This window comes from Nilaparvata lugens, chromosome 10, assembly GCF_014356525.2.
Source record: "Nilaparvata lugens isolate BPH chromosome 10, ASM1435652v1, whole genome shotgun sequence".
In the NCBI taxonomy this organism is placed as follows: Eukaryota; Metazoa; Arthropoda; class Insecta; order Hemiptera; family Delphacidae; genus Nilaparvata; species Nilaparvata lugens.
Genome location: NC_052513.1, coordinates 45,762,251 through 45,778,258, shown reverse-complemented (window position 1 = coordinate 45,778,258; position 16,008 = coordinate 45,762,251).

Below are 16,008 nucleotides of genomic sequence, written 5' to 3'. Positions count from 1 at the left end.
AATTCAACGCTAGTATTATTTATGTTCCGTGCAACTTTTGTTGAAATTGAGTTGTATACTGAGGTCCACGTTATAATGGCAGTGACTGATTACCAATGGTATTGCTATCCTTGTCTATCATCCAACAAAGCGGATAGCTCTATCTATTTCTCGCATTGCTCTGTTGCCAGATCGTCTTTTACAATAGAGAGTTAATAATTAATTAGCAAAATATATCATCTAGTTATGGAAATTTATTATGAAATTATTAAAAAATATAATTTCTTGCTTAATAAAATATGATTGATTATCTCAAACGAGAATGAACAGTTAATATTACATCAATGAACCTGTATCAGCTACCGTCTATAAAAACCATTGTTGAGACAGAAGTTCGGCAACGTTGTTCTGCTATGTTTCTCACTTCCATTATAACCAAGACCTCTCTATAGTCATAGAGAAACAGTAGCGTAAGTAGATATCCATGGTATAGGGCGTTTATGTCGCAACTTTCACTGTTATCTCAAGCCGATTACTGTGATTATTGTCGATTTTAACTGTTTTGTTGGGGTGAGAGTGTATGAACGGCACAATATGAGAGACTACCAGCGTCACATAGCTTTACGGAAAAGAATACGTGGACTATCAGCTTGAGATAACAGGAAAAGTTACGGTATGAACACTTATATACCATGGGATATATACTTATGCTATTGTTTCTCTATGCTATAGTATACTATTTATGATCCGTACAACTTTTGTTAAAATTGAGTTGCAGTGCTACAGAGATTATTTTGCTGAACACTACTATGGGAGAAGATAGCATAAGAAGATATCCCATGGTATAGATCGTATATGTTTCAAATTTCAAGCCCATCTTTTGTTAACTTAAGCCGACTATATTCCAATATTACTGTGTTGTTGGATTGGAGAATGGCACAGTATTGGAGACTACCAGCGTCACGAAATAGTATATTACGCTACAAGCACAGAAAGTTAGTGTTTACGGTATGAGGATAGTCTGATAGCTATGTTATCCGAATACCGTGAAAACCTTTCTGAGTGAGTCGCGTACGATATTTTTCGCCCCACTTCAATACATCAGCTCCTAATGCTAAAGACAATTCTCTTTCAACTTTCTTAGTCCATATAGCAGCCGGAAGGGGTACTCTTTACGGCCTTAGCCGGAAAAAACTGTTCTGACGTCAGACGAGAGTCGTCTGCAAACAATGTCTTTCAGATCTACGTAGGGACTGGAAAACAGCTGTTTCTGTGCAGTGTGGTGAAAAAGGATATGTTCAACAGCTTTGAAAAAAATGATCAATCTGCTTCAAATTCCAAACACATACTCCTCAAAACTATATATAATGGTCAAGTTCGTTGGACAACGAAATTTACTAGCTCCTTATTCCTTTCCCAGAATTTTATTTATTCATCTATCTATATTTCATAAGGAAGCACTGATTGGGAGAGAAAAACTAAGGATACTCCTTGTACTATTTCTCTCCAAATTAGATAACATTTTATCAATTCCAAAATAGGGTTATGATTTCACTTTACTGAAATTTAGTCCATTCTCACTCAAAACCAACGAAAACGAAGATTTTTAAATTTTGACGGTCAAAAAAAGAATAAAAAACAAAAATATCACACTTAAATCACCATTAATTGGAAAATTTTTGAGTAATTTTACAAAATTTAGAGCCAGAAAAATCACAACTCACTATTCAGTTACTTGTAGGATGAGCCCTGAATATAACTATCTATAATGTATGCTCTAGATACACTCAACAATCACGAGAGAGGAAATCATTCAAATGTCATATGGAATATTGAATTATTTCAATAGGACAGCTGATAGAGTATCAGCGCCATCTTTTAAGATAATTTTCTCAGTCAAGACAATAACTAATGCATATAAAAGGCGGCAATTTTCATCTTTTTGAGGTAAAAATTGCTTCAAGATGAGGCTATTCCGGAAAATCATCACGGTGGAAAATGTAAAGAATCATGATAATTAAATGACAAGAAGCTCGAGACACTCATAATTAACACAGCAAATAATAGATAATAGTAAAATGAATAATAAATAAATGAAGGCTTTTATTGAACGTAATTTATTACATTTTTGGGAATAATCAAGTAAATGTTAATACATCTTTATTGTCAGCGTTTTTTCCTTGGCTGAGTGCCATCAGGAGGTGCAAATGATTGTATTGTTACTGAGGGTTTGGAGTGCAGAAAACGTTTGTAACTTATCCAGTGGATAATTCTAAAGAATGTTTCTATGAGATTCTTCAATAGATGCCTCTCTTATCGGAGAACACCACTTCAAACTCCCCAAGACGGAGAAGTTTTTAGTGTTTGATATGTAGAACAATTTGGGGGCGGAAGTGCACCATGCATAGTTGGCCACAACTTCCCCAAAAACCCGACAGAGAGTTCAATAACTCGAAACCCCGAATTCATTTGCTATTCAGAACGAGCTTTGCAACTGAGCTGAGGCATCCATCTGGCCAGACCAAGAAAGGATATGCACCAACATGTTTACTCAACTTGGGGCATAAATTTGCCGCCGCCATAGTTTCTTCTTTTGAAAGGAGAGGGGGATATAATTTTTCCAAGCGGCGTACAGCGGACATGCGGCTTTCAACTTTTGAACCCAACTGCTTAGGAAATAGAACTTGAATGCTTGGGAAGATCTGAGAATAGAACTTGAAAACTTGAAAAGATCTGAGAATAGAACTCAAACCTAGGTAGATGTGGAACATAGAACTCGGAAAGATGTGAAAAATATACCCAAAAGTTTCTTCAATGACGTTTTCACTAGCAGGTACAAAGGGCGTTGGATTTCTGTGGAGAAAAGCTGGGGGTTTCTTGAAATTTATGCTGCAGATATTATCATAGAAATGAGTCAGAATGAAGATCCTGGACCCAGTTGCATGGGGAAATTCAAGCTAATATTCTTGTAATTTTCTATTCTGATGACCAGCTAACTACTAAAATTATTAGTTTGTATTTTATCATGTAATATACCTCTATTTGCTGAAAACAAGTTCAGTTTTATTCGGGTTGAGAGAGGGTTCGTGAAACCATCCATTGAATCATCATAGGTATTCATCATGCATTTATTAATGACTAACCGTCAGGCTCGCTTCGCTCGCCATATCCGTCTAGCCAGGGGACCCGCCCCCAGGACCCCCGACTGGATCGTCCAAGAATGAGATCGGCAATCATTCGGAATGATCGAAATGATCATTTTTCATTCAAGCATTTTTATCATATGTTAGGACGATCCAGGAATAGCTCTGATTGAAGTAGCAGTGCCCAATCAATTTTCCCGCAATAAATGCATTTCAATCTTCAACTTGGTGCCAACCTAACAAAGTCTACTCAACTTATTAATTTAGTTATCAGTTAACAACTGTTTCGAATAGGTACTCTCTCTAGATTATAGTTCTATATTAACATAAGGTATAGACATTTTTCAATTAACTAAGAGAATGAGAATATACATGCTGAAAGAAGAACTTTAAACCCTTAAAAACCACCCTTAAAGTTAAAAAATTGCCAAAAGATTTTAGTGTGCCTCTAAAGGGCCAACTGAACATACCTACCAAATTGAACGTTTTGGTCCGGTAGATTTTTAGTTCTGCGAGTGAGTGAGTGAGTGAGTCAGTCAGTCAGTGAGTGAGTGCCATTCCGCTTTTATATATATAGATAATGGTAATGTTATAGGGAACTAGATCATGAGTATTTCCAAATTTTCCCAAATAACGTTTCTATCCCAACTTGGTAGTTGATTTACAACTTTGTCAGTATGATAGAAGTTATGCTGTATATAAGATTCTTGGAGTTGGGTGCTCCGATATTCGAGTAACAATACTGATTTTCTTCTACGAGTTTTCAGCTGGTGGTTTCATGTCAAATAGTCAAAGATATCATTGTTTCCAGTGTGAATTCAGTTATTGTGGTTTCCAATTGGTCATTGGGCATGAGAGAGAGAGACAATTTGAGAAAACACTTCTCATAATGCGAAAGATTTCAAACATGAAACATTTTAAATGAAGAGAATTTCAAATAAAAAATCATGGTTACACCGAAAAATGTTTGAGATTGGAATATATGTGAAATTGCATTTATTGCAAAACATTTCTAATGTTTGTGGATGTGATAATAATCATTATTAAACTGAATTTGGTTCATCCTTGAAGAATCACAAAATGAAACGATTCTTCTAGTGTTTGAGTGGGAACATTATCCCAATTCTCTTCACCCCACCTTCTCCAAGTCTCGTTTTGTACAAAATCCAATTGAGGTTGCGAAAATCATTTGTCATTCACTTTTTACTTTCCTTGCCCTATTACCATAGGTAAGGAAAGTATTGCTTTCCGAAAAAAATTAAGGTACCCCAATTTCTAAATTTTTATACGTTTGAAAATCCCCTGAGTCCAAAAAACTGGTTTTGGGTATTGGTCTGTATGTGTGTGTGTGTATGAGTGTATCTGCGTCTGTGTACACGATATCTCATCTACCAATTAACGGAATGACTTGAAATTTGGAACTTAAGGTCCTTTCACTATAAGGATCCGACACGAACAATTTCGATCAAATGCAATTCAAGATGGCGGCTAAAATGGCGAAAATGTTGTCAAAAAAAGGGTTTTTCGTGATTTTCTCGGAAACGGTTCAACGATTTTGATCAAATTCATACCTAAAATAGTCATCGATAAGCTCTATCAACTGTCACAAGTCCCATATCTGTAAAAATTTCAGGAGCTCCGCCCCATCAATGCAGATGAATCCCAAATATCAGGCTTCAGATACAATTTAAACAAAAAAATCAAGTGGAGTAGATTGAGATGAAAATCTCTACAATTAATGTCAGTAACATTTTCACCTAAAATTGAAAATAAGCTTTAAATTCGAGAAAATGTGATTATTCAATTGCAAATTATTGTTGATTCTATTGAATCATTCACTATGAAGAGGATAGCAGACATCATGTGTGTATCCAGCGTTATTACCTGTCACCAGCTGGCTCAAATCACTGAATAGTAGACTTGAGATGCGCGGGAACACTAGCGTCAGGTGATCAATTTCATAACGGCAAGGAAAGTTGTGTGAGTGCGCCACACCAGATTTTTATTGTGGGAAACAAACGATTTCCACTTGCAAATATAAGCTTTGTGTTCCAATGTAACCCAACAAGGAGGGAGTCGCTCGGCACTTGCATCAAATACTGTTGATACTTTCTCGAGGGCTGCTTTTCCGTCAGGGTGAAAACATGATATTGTGTTTTTGTTATCTTCTGGAGGATAACAGAAAGTTTCAACCCTTCGGCCAACTGTGACCAACTGGACAATATGGTTCGCCAACAAGGAAACCACTGTGAGAATAATATATTGGGGGGCTGACAATATTTTGGAAAGAACAGAGGGGTACAGAGGGTTCGTTTCTTAGGTTGTTGAGGGGTTGCAGTCACCACGTGCTTCTCTAGTGAGGTCCACGTTATAATGGCAGTATTTGATTGAAATCGTGTGTTGCTATCCATGTCTATCCTTCGACAAAGCAGATAGCGCTATCCTTTCTAGCTCCGAAATGTTACGAGATCGGTTTTTAGCAATGTTAGAAAATAATTAATTTACACAATATACAATCTCAGTTATGAAAATGCATTATCATTGAATCAATGAGAAATAAATAATTTCTTGACGGATAAAATGTAAAATTGAATAGATTCCAATCCATTTGTGGAACAATAAATAGGACTTTGATAAACAGAGCTAGGAGAGAGACTAAACTTAAATTCTATAAGGTTATGGCTATTCCAACGCTCTTATATGGCTCTGAATCTTGGATACCTAGGAAGAAAGAATGGAGTGGGTTACAGGCTTCCAAAATGAGGTTTTTAAGAGCAGTAAAAGGGTGCACAAGAGGAGATAGGTTTCATAATGTCTACATAAGAAGCGAGCTCAAAATAATCTCCATAGATGGTAGAAGATAGAAGAAAATCGGAAAACTGGAAAGATCATGTTGAAAGGATGGAGAGCGACAGGATTCCCAGGGCAGTGATGTTGTATAACCCCCGGTTGGGTGGAGAAGTGTGGGCAGACCCCGTGAAAGATGGATGTGATGGTGAGTTTGAAGTCGGAACAGGCAAATTGTAGGAATTTAGGAATAAATAAGAAAATTTAGGAATTTAGGAATTGTAGGAAAATAGGAAAATTGTAGGAATTGTAGGCAATTGTAGGCAATCCTTGTAGGAAGACAACGACGGATAAAATACAATTGATTATTTCCAACAAGAATGAACAGCTAATTCTCCATCACATATACCTCTATGGAAGGCAGTGGCAAGACAGAGGATCGACAACCCTGCACTCCTATCTTTCTTCACTGCCATTATAACCTGGACCTCACTGTAGACTCTAGCTTTCTGTCGGCGTTATTATTTACGCCCCCATAAAATTCGCTCTCCTGCACTGGAACGTTTACTTTCCCCCTTCAAGGTTTGCTCTGACTTCTTGGTCACCCAAAAATTATGTGGATAGTTTGTCGACCACTTCTCTAAAAAAAGGGTGTCTTCCGTCAATTCATTCTACAGGAATTGGGGGAAGTTTCAGCTCTAGGACACCCTGTATTGTGAGTGAACGTGAGGGTTCAAGTTGAACAATTAAAAGTGGTGGGGCTCTGGAGAGAAACTTTTCACTTATGAGTCTTTAGGAAGCTATTGAGAACAAACAAACATGGAGATCAATATTTCATGTTTATTTTGAACTGAAATTCTATATTTCTTTGCAAGTTTTCAATTTATTGTGGTACATTCTCTGATTCATTTAGAGTATAAAATCAACCTTCAAAATTCAAAATTTTAAATCATCATTCCTGGGCCGAAAATCAAGTAACGAAGCAGTGTGTGATCACATAACTTTATCTTTTGGACAACATTTACATTTTATCACAATTTTTGGAGAGAAATAGTACAGGCTCAGCCTAGTTTAACCTCCAATGTCATAATTGTATTATGATTATAGTATTTTATACAATGAATGAATAAATGGAATAAATAAAAATAAAACTTGTACACATGAAATTTCAACCTTTCTTGGATTTGCCACCTATGAAGTTGGAAGAAGAAAAAGCACAAGGACTAACTTATTATTTATCTGTCAATGTTATCAAATTAGTATCATTCGCATTGTGAATAAATGGAAAAAAATGAGAATACTGTAGTGTAGGCCACGTTGTAATGGCAGTGGAGAGAGAGATGGGAGAACAGTTCTACCGATTCGCTGCCTTCTATAGAGAATATGATGTTACCGGTAAATTTTATGCAATATCAATTGTTCATTCTTGTTCCAAATAATCAATGTATTGTACTCGTCGAGAAATATTTTTCCATTGATCAAATATATACTTAGAAATTGTGATAGAATATTTTGTTGGATAATCATATTTCAACATTGTTGAAGAACGATATTATAGCATCATTGTATAGCTGGTATAGTACAGCGCTATCTGCTTTGTCGAATGAGAAGGATATATATTACTACAATATTTTCATCCTCCTACTCAAAAATAACTATCAAACACACCCATATCTTAGAGACACCTCACACAAAATCCATCCATTTTCAAGCTCCTCTTCCAAGAATCACATTTTCACTTCCTTAAAACATGAAAAACCCTCAGAAAATACCGAAGCAGCCAGGCGTCGAGGCGCGTTTAAATTATGAAACATCTTCAGCACCAACGTAAAACGTCCGATGTAATTATGTGCAGAACAGCAATAAACGGAGGTGAAGCATGTGAGGAGGTGGAGATGGTGGTGGAGGTGGAGATGGAGGCTGGTAATTTATCATTTATGAGAGTGGAACGTCAGCGCTTTGTAGATGCAGCCTCGCGATTGAACACCAATTCATAATTCAGGACATCTTTTGCCTGCAAACACCCCTGCTTACTTGACTACATTGAGCAGAAGAGACGTTACAATGATTTGAAGCCAGTTACTTGATCAATTATCAATGAAGACGGGAGCTACAGCTTGCCAATCACGGTCTCAAGTGGTGATAACGCATTGTTCTAGGTTTGAACAGGGAATCTTTCATACATTACGTTCCTCCACATTCTGTATTTATTACTTATACTTGGATTAATTTCAATTACTTATGCTTTCCTAATATTTTTCTTATGTATTTGTGAATGCATGTACTGTATCTCTTATTTTCTTTTAGTAACATGCATAATACGATTGTAATTATTGTGAAGACTGTTTTGGCTTAGTGCCTGTAGTCTTATTTGTCTGTGATAAATAAATAAATGAATAGATATAGTATATTTCGCACCTAGAGCAGAAAATGGGATTTTTCCGGCTCGAAATCGGTTTTCAAGTCCGAGACCGTAGCCGAGGACTAAAAAGATTGAGAGCCGGAAAAACTTTTTGCCCGTGGTGCAAACGCTATTTTTCGCCACACTACAGGTATTGCTGACAAAATAATAAAGAATACAAAATAAAGAATACTCGTTAAGCTATCGTACCTATCTCTTGATTTTAGTGGTAGAAGATTTGCAGTCAGGATTTCAGATTCTTTAAAATTTCACTTGGAATACCACAGTCATCTTCAAGCATTTTTGAAAATTCGGAATGCACTAATCAACATAAATAATATTGAATAAAACTGGTTGCGAAGCGAATTAGTTTGATTCGAAACTGGAACTGAAATCATGGCAATTTCAGCTGATGATGAAAGTGGACACTCGCCTGATCTAGCGGATGACTAATATTAACTACTTCCATGAGCGGAGGTGGAAAGAGACAACTTCGGCCTAGACCGAAAAGAAACCCTTTCTGACGTCGTCTGCAAACAAGGTCTTTCAGATCTACGTAGGGACTGGAAACAGCTGCTTTCTGTCAGTGTGGCGAAAAAAACTTTTTGCCCATGATGCGAACGCTATTTTTCGCCACACACAAAAATAAACAATATATATAAAATAATAATAATTGTTTACTAAGCACTTCCGAAAGCAGAAGTGGAAGGTCATAGCTCTAGCAAATCTGAGGTAATCTGAATATCAGGAATTGTCAAGTATTTTTATTTTGCATTCTGATTTTGTCTAAATAACCTGAAAGATTATGTTCAATATGTGGGAGGTCGTGTTTATAATTTTTATTCTTTCAAATGACAATAGATGATATTATTATAAATGTTTTAATTATTGCATTATGAACACAATAATGAAAAGTTTTTGATCAGCTGTTTTTGATCACCTTAAGTTCCATGTTAGCGGCTGGGAAGGGTACTCTTACGCGCCTACCGGGCTAGGCGGAAGAAATCTGTTCTGACGTCAGACGAGAGTCGTCTGCAAACAATGTCTTTCAGATCTCGTAGGGACTGGGAAACAGCTGATTTTTGTGCAGTATGGGGGAAACTTATACTTTATAATATGTATGTATAAATGTGTGTTTATGATGTATGTATGTATGTAGAATATGTATGTATGTAAACTTATGATATAATATGTATAACGTAGACCTCACTAAGCAACCTCGATGTTAACCAAATACTTCCATTATAACGGAACCTCATTATACTACAATTTTTCATCCTCCTACTATAAATAACTATAAAACACACCATATCTTAGAGAAACCTCACAGAGAATCTATCCATTTTCAAGCTCCTCTTCCAAGAATTACATTTTCACTTCCTTAAAACATGAAAACCCTCAGAAAATACCGAAGCAGCCAGGCTCGAGGCGCGTTTAAATTATGAACATCTTCAGCAGCAACGTAAAACGTCCGATGTAATTATGGCAGAACAGCAATACACGGAGTGGAGCATGTGATGAGGTGGAGGTGGAGGTGGTGGTGGAGGTGGAGATGGAGGCTGGTAATTTATCATTTATGAGAGTGGAACGTCAGCGCTTTGTAGCTGAGCCTCGCGATTGAACGCCGATTCATAATTCAGGACATCTTTTGCCTGCAAACACCCTTGCTTACTTGACTACATTGAGCAGAAGAGACGTTACAATGATTTGAAGCCAGTTACTTGATCAATTATCAATGAAGACGGGGCTACAGCTTGCCAATCACGCTCTTGAGTGTGATAAAACGCATTGTTCTAGGTTTGAACAGGGAATCTTTCATACATTACGTTCCTCCACATTTCTCATATTTGAAAGAATATGACATTGATGTTGTCAATATCACTATATGTGATGTGGGAAGCAAATAGGGACCATTTATCTCAAAAAATCAATCTGAGATATCAATCTGAGATACATTTTCCCAATAAAGGAGACTAAAAGAACAATTAAGAGAAATTCAGATCGATTGAGCGAGCAAAGAGTGAGGTCTAAGATTGAAGATCGACGGTTTGGCAGTTCTCTCTTAATTTTAAATTTTTGAATCTTTAAATGTTTGAATGTTTATATGTTGCGCATTTACGGCGAAACGCGGTAATAGATTTTCAGAAATTTGCAGGTATGTTCCTTTTTAATTGCGCGTCGACGTATATTACAAGGTTTTTGGAAACTCAGCATTTCAAGGATAATAAAAGGAAAAAGGAGCCTCCTTCATACGGCAATATTGGAGTAAAATCAGACTATAGAATTATTCATCATAAATCAGCTGAGAGTGTTTACACACATGTGTGGAGAAGCCAGTCTATTGCTGTATTCCATAAGGTCATAGTTTCATTCAGGTACTTGTGGATGAGAATACTGCGTGAGGTCTACTGTTCACAGAACTATAGTATCTTGAAAATGACTGAGTTATGCCTATTCAAACATAAAAACATGTCAATGTTAGAACTCCCTAACGACAATGGTCCCTTTTCTACAACATTACATGAAATGGTTCATATAATCGACGAAAAGTCGACTTTTCAATCGATTCTGACCAACAAAGTAAATGTTACTGAATGATAACGATTGAAAACTGAAAATCGATATTTTCTTACCCTAATCTCTATTATTGTCTGCCCTGAACATTTTACTCTTCCGCACCTGGTCCCTTTTCGCTTTCCACATCACATATATTCAATTAATGAATGTGATGTGCCTTGTGAGATACCGGGATCATAGACTGGGATGAGCAGATAAGAACACTGTGATAGTTGATACACAATGGTCGAGTTAAAAGCCACTGATCGGTGAGTGAACGTGGCTCTGAACGGAATACTTTTGGTCGTTGAACGATGCATAGACTCACATGCAGCGCTAGTTTACTTGGAATTGAAATCGGCCATTGAGGGGACAGCCTGGAAGATTATTACATACTAAATATCTTGAAGACTTTTTTGTGATCTATAATATTACAAAAATATATATATTACATGATATAAATACCTCAATGGAACCTTTATTTCAAGTAAGAGCAGCCATGGGAAGGCATAGGCATTGTGCGTTTATACCTCTTCAAGGTCTTTGGGGCTAACTGATAAGAAAAAAATACGTCATATACGGTTCGTCACTGATAACTTAATCGTACTTTCCACCGAGGAGAAGAACGTAACCGAGTAGCTGAACATGAACAGACATGGCTGAATACGAGGTTGTTTACAAATAATGGTCTCCATTATATGTGTTTGAGAGCAGAGAAATGCATGATTAAATAAATTCAATAACATTTAAATCATTTTGAAAAGCATTTAAAACAACTCCAATCACCTGATGGTTTCCCATTCTAATTGATCACAATGACAGAGTTTAAGTTTTAGTTTCGTTTACAATATGATCAACAGGTGAGACATCTGTCAGTCGATCTGAGCAACCGTTCATAGAGAACCACAGCACAATACACACAAATGGAAGGTATCAATCTAACAAGATTTGAGTGTGCACCAAGATCACGACACATGACTGCATCATTTTGTTAGAAATTGAAACTACTGCTGTATTACAATGCTACACTTTCTTCCAAGATGGCGGATTATAGCGTCAGATAGTAGCCGACTTTCATCTGTGGTTCATCTGTGATCATGGTTTCTACTGAATGTAAAAACCCCGATGGAATTGATCAGTGGCTTTGAACTCAACCATTGGAGTGGCTCAACTTTGGTTTTGTTGAATATATTTTGGTTTAGAACTGGAGTTTCAACAGTCTTGTATCTGTTCATATCTTGCATCCATTTTTTTGCAAAAAAAAAATTTTTCACCAATCCAATCGTTCATTTACATATGATTTTATAGTTTATTTAATCGATTATTCATTCCAGTAGATAGTTGCTATTATTCACGGAATAACCACCAGTAGTTTCAAGGGTATTTTTTTAAACTTTCTATATAACTTCATTGACCGAAGCGAGCTGAGGTCTTAGTTCGGCTCGATTGACTTTTGTCTGTTTGTTTGGTTTGTACCGCAGTTATTGTCCGATTTGGATGAATTTGATATGCAAGTTCTTTGAAACAAGCGCAGAAACTTATGTGTAAACGATTTTGATAAGACCTCCGGTTTTAATATAATTGTGCCGCTCTAAAATGTGCTGTATCGATAGAGGACAATAGTTGACAGCGGTTAACCTTGAAACGTCTGAGCTGCTCCAACTCATTGTATTATAATTAAAGAAACTTCTTACTTGATTGCACCATTTCTTCCCTTTTCAACACGATTATTTCCCTGTTTCACACAACTATGTTTAAAGTAGAAGCATTTACGAAATGTGGTGTTATGTGGGTTGCCTAATCAAACGCCGTATTTCTCAGAATGAATAGGAGATCTTGGTGCTATGCCTGTTGCCTATACAACGCCGTATTCTATCGGGGTTACTTGGGAGTCAATAAATATTTTTTTCAATGATTAATTAGCAAATTTTCATATTTGAGATTCAGTATTTTGTTTGATGACTATATTTCAACATTGTTGAAAAACTATCTAGCACTAGTGCTGCAATAGAAAAGGATAGCACCATCAGCCTAATGTAATGATAGACAAGGATAGCAACACCAATGCAAATCAAATTCTGTCATTATAACTTAGACTTCACTGTAACTTCTTTTATTTTGTTGAACATCAAATTTTTTTGGGATACAGTGGAACTCTTCTTCCAGAGATGTTGTCAATTAAATTAATTGTTCATTTATTCATTCATTCTTACAATAAGTACATCTTCTAATTGATAAGTAGAGGAAGATAGGTAACCTTGTGCTATCTCTTTCCCAAATTAGATAGAGTTACACACAGTCCCGAAATAGATGAAGTTATGTAGTTCGTCACTCTAGAAATGGTCTGTCCAAAATATTTCCACAAAGCAGATTTTCAATTTAGATGCTACATACCAACATAGAAGAAATATTTCACAAATAATCACTACATATTTATGTTATTATTCTTATCTATTACTAGCAGGCACAACGAGCTCCGAAGGGTATAATTAGAACTGACAAACTGGAAACTTGACCCACACGAATATTGAGCATTAAGAATCGGCCTATAATGATCGTCTGTGAATCAAGAATGCAAATTTCATCAGTTGATCAGTCCAGTAGTTCAGACGTGATGATACGTAATTCGTGAAACTCCTATCCTGTACGTGTATAAAATCCAATTCTTTCCTCAATTATAGGTAGATTATCATCACTAAATCTCATATTATCCTTATTTATTATTACAATTTTATTCAACAACCACCTATACAAAATATCCTAGCAACGTAATATCCATGACGAGGCACAGTCGTCAACCGAAACTGTACGTAACTTAACGTAAAGCGAGACGTAACAGTAACGATAAACGCCACAAGTACAAGTATTCTGCGTTCAGCGCGACAATTGTACGCATGCGTAGTTGACTGTAACCGTTATGCGTCGAGAGTTGAGAGGAACAGGGAGAAATAGATAAAGATAGGGAAGATAGTGCAGTAGGAATGGATCCTGTTAACACCCTTACCCCCCTGAATCACCTTGGTGTTGGTGGTGGGTGAATTGTTATCCCCTCTCCCAACTGTATCACTTTTGGGGAATTGGAACCCCTCGAACTACTTTTTGGGGATCGTTAAGGGGTAAAAATCCGCCTCAGTACTTTGAATGTTGTCATCGACTCTATAATATGTCCCAATTGCGTCTCCCCACTATTCTATTTTCAGGTTTGGTTCTATCCAATTTCTGGGGAGAAGAGGATTGTGGAAAAGAGATAGGTGATGCTTTCATGACATATCAAGACATATTATGCTTTCATGTCGGTGAAGAAATTTCTGTTTCTATCCTTTGCTATGTATTGGTGATATTCAATGCATTGAATTCATCAAGAATTTCGTTAATCTATACTGTTATGATTTATTTCCGTAGAATCAAAAAATTAAACTGAATCATCAAAAGAGCAAGACAAGAAATGATGTAAATAATCAGTGCCAGACCTGATGGAATTTTTCAAAGAAAGCGCCAAACTCAATCAACATCACCTGTAATCTGCCAACCTCCCGGTAACAAATAGCTCGACAACAAGCTGATAAACTCACTAGTGAAGGTTTAGTGAAAAATATATTCTCTTCCATTTTTTCAACTCCTTAAAAAAAGTTATATAATTTGGATAATTTAATTTCCTCCACCTACTGTCTAAAGTACTTACTTTACTCCCTGAAACCTAATACTATGTGTCACTTTTTCGCTCTCGGTAGTAAAAACAGAAAAACTCCCTAGGGAGTAAAAGTGACTCCATTTAAATAACATGGGGAGCATCTCTATTTTGAAACTTACATTGTAATAGGTTAGAAGGTCTAAGCTCAGATGAGAAAGCATAATAGAGGTGTCTGTCATAGAGTCAACTGAATTCATACCACAACTAAAATTTGATCAACTCATGAAATAATGTTTGTATGATAATTATTATATTCTTAATATTAGTAGACGATGAAAATTTAAAATATTTTAATCTATTCAAAATACCAGCCAAGAATTTTTTTGATCTGCAATTCAAATCTGAACCGCGTGATCTGGAGTCAGCCTTTTTGGTAGCTGCCCAGCTGATATAGTTGTTACAACTTTGCTGATAGATAGCGCAATCAGACGACCTTTTTTAGGTTTAGATTTAGGTTATGTGTTAGGAATCATTGTCATCAATAATAATTATTAGAAGATGATTTATTTGCAGTTTCTATAAAAAAATGTAGATGGAGGAAAAATGTTGTGTACATCACGAGCGAAAAATACTTTTCTCCCTCAGGAAAATTGCTGCCCTCGGCTTCGCCTCGGGGCTTCAAACTTTTTTCTTCAGGGAGAGAAAGTCGTACTTTTCACTTCTAGATATACAAATAACTATTTATTATATCGTCATGCCAGATTCAATTTATACTTCCCGACCTAATATATTTATCCATCTCCTAATATATCATAGGGTACTGCTAGTGTACTTACTGATGATAATATTTGACTCTGTATTGTATTTGATGACCTCAGATATTGCTACAATAAATTCCATTCTATTTATATTTTATCCATCTTCATCCTCAATACCATTAAATCCCATAAATAGATGTTCGATATTTTCAAAGTAATTCAACTCCGATTATCATAACCTCTTCTATCATTTTATAAGTTATTATTTTTGATGAAAATGAAACCTATTAACGGTCTATTATAGATCTAAATCGTTGCAATACAAAAAAATCTGGTGTGGCGCCTCACACAACTTTCCTTGCCGTTATGATTTGATCACCTGACGCTAGTGGTCTCGCGCATATCAAGTCTACTTATAAACAAAGATCCAAGCCAGCTGGTGATAGGACAATAACGTTGGAGGACATACGAGGTCTGCTATCTCTTCATAGTGAATCATTTAATAGAATCCAGTTGCCACCTTTGCAATAATGGATAATCACATTTTCTCGAATTTCGAGCTATTTTTAATTTTAGGTGGAAATGTTACTGACATTAATTGTAGAGATGCTCATGCTTGATCTTTTCCATTCGAAATTTTTTGTTTAAATTGTATCTAAAGCCTGATAATTGAGAATCTAGAATCAAACTTTGCATAGATGAGGCGGAGCTCCTGAATTTTTTACAGATATGGGTTTTGTGGCAGAGTGATAG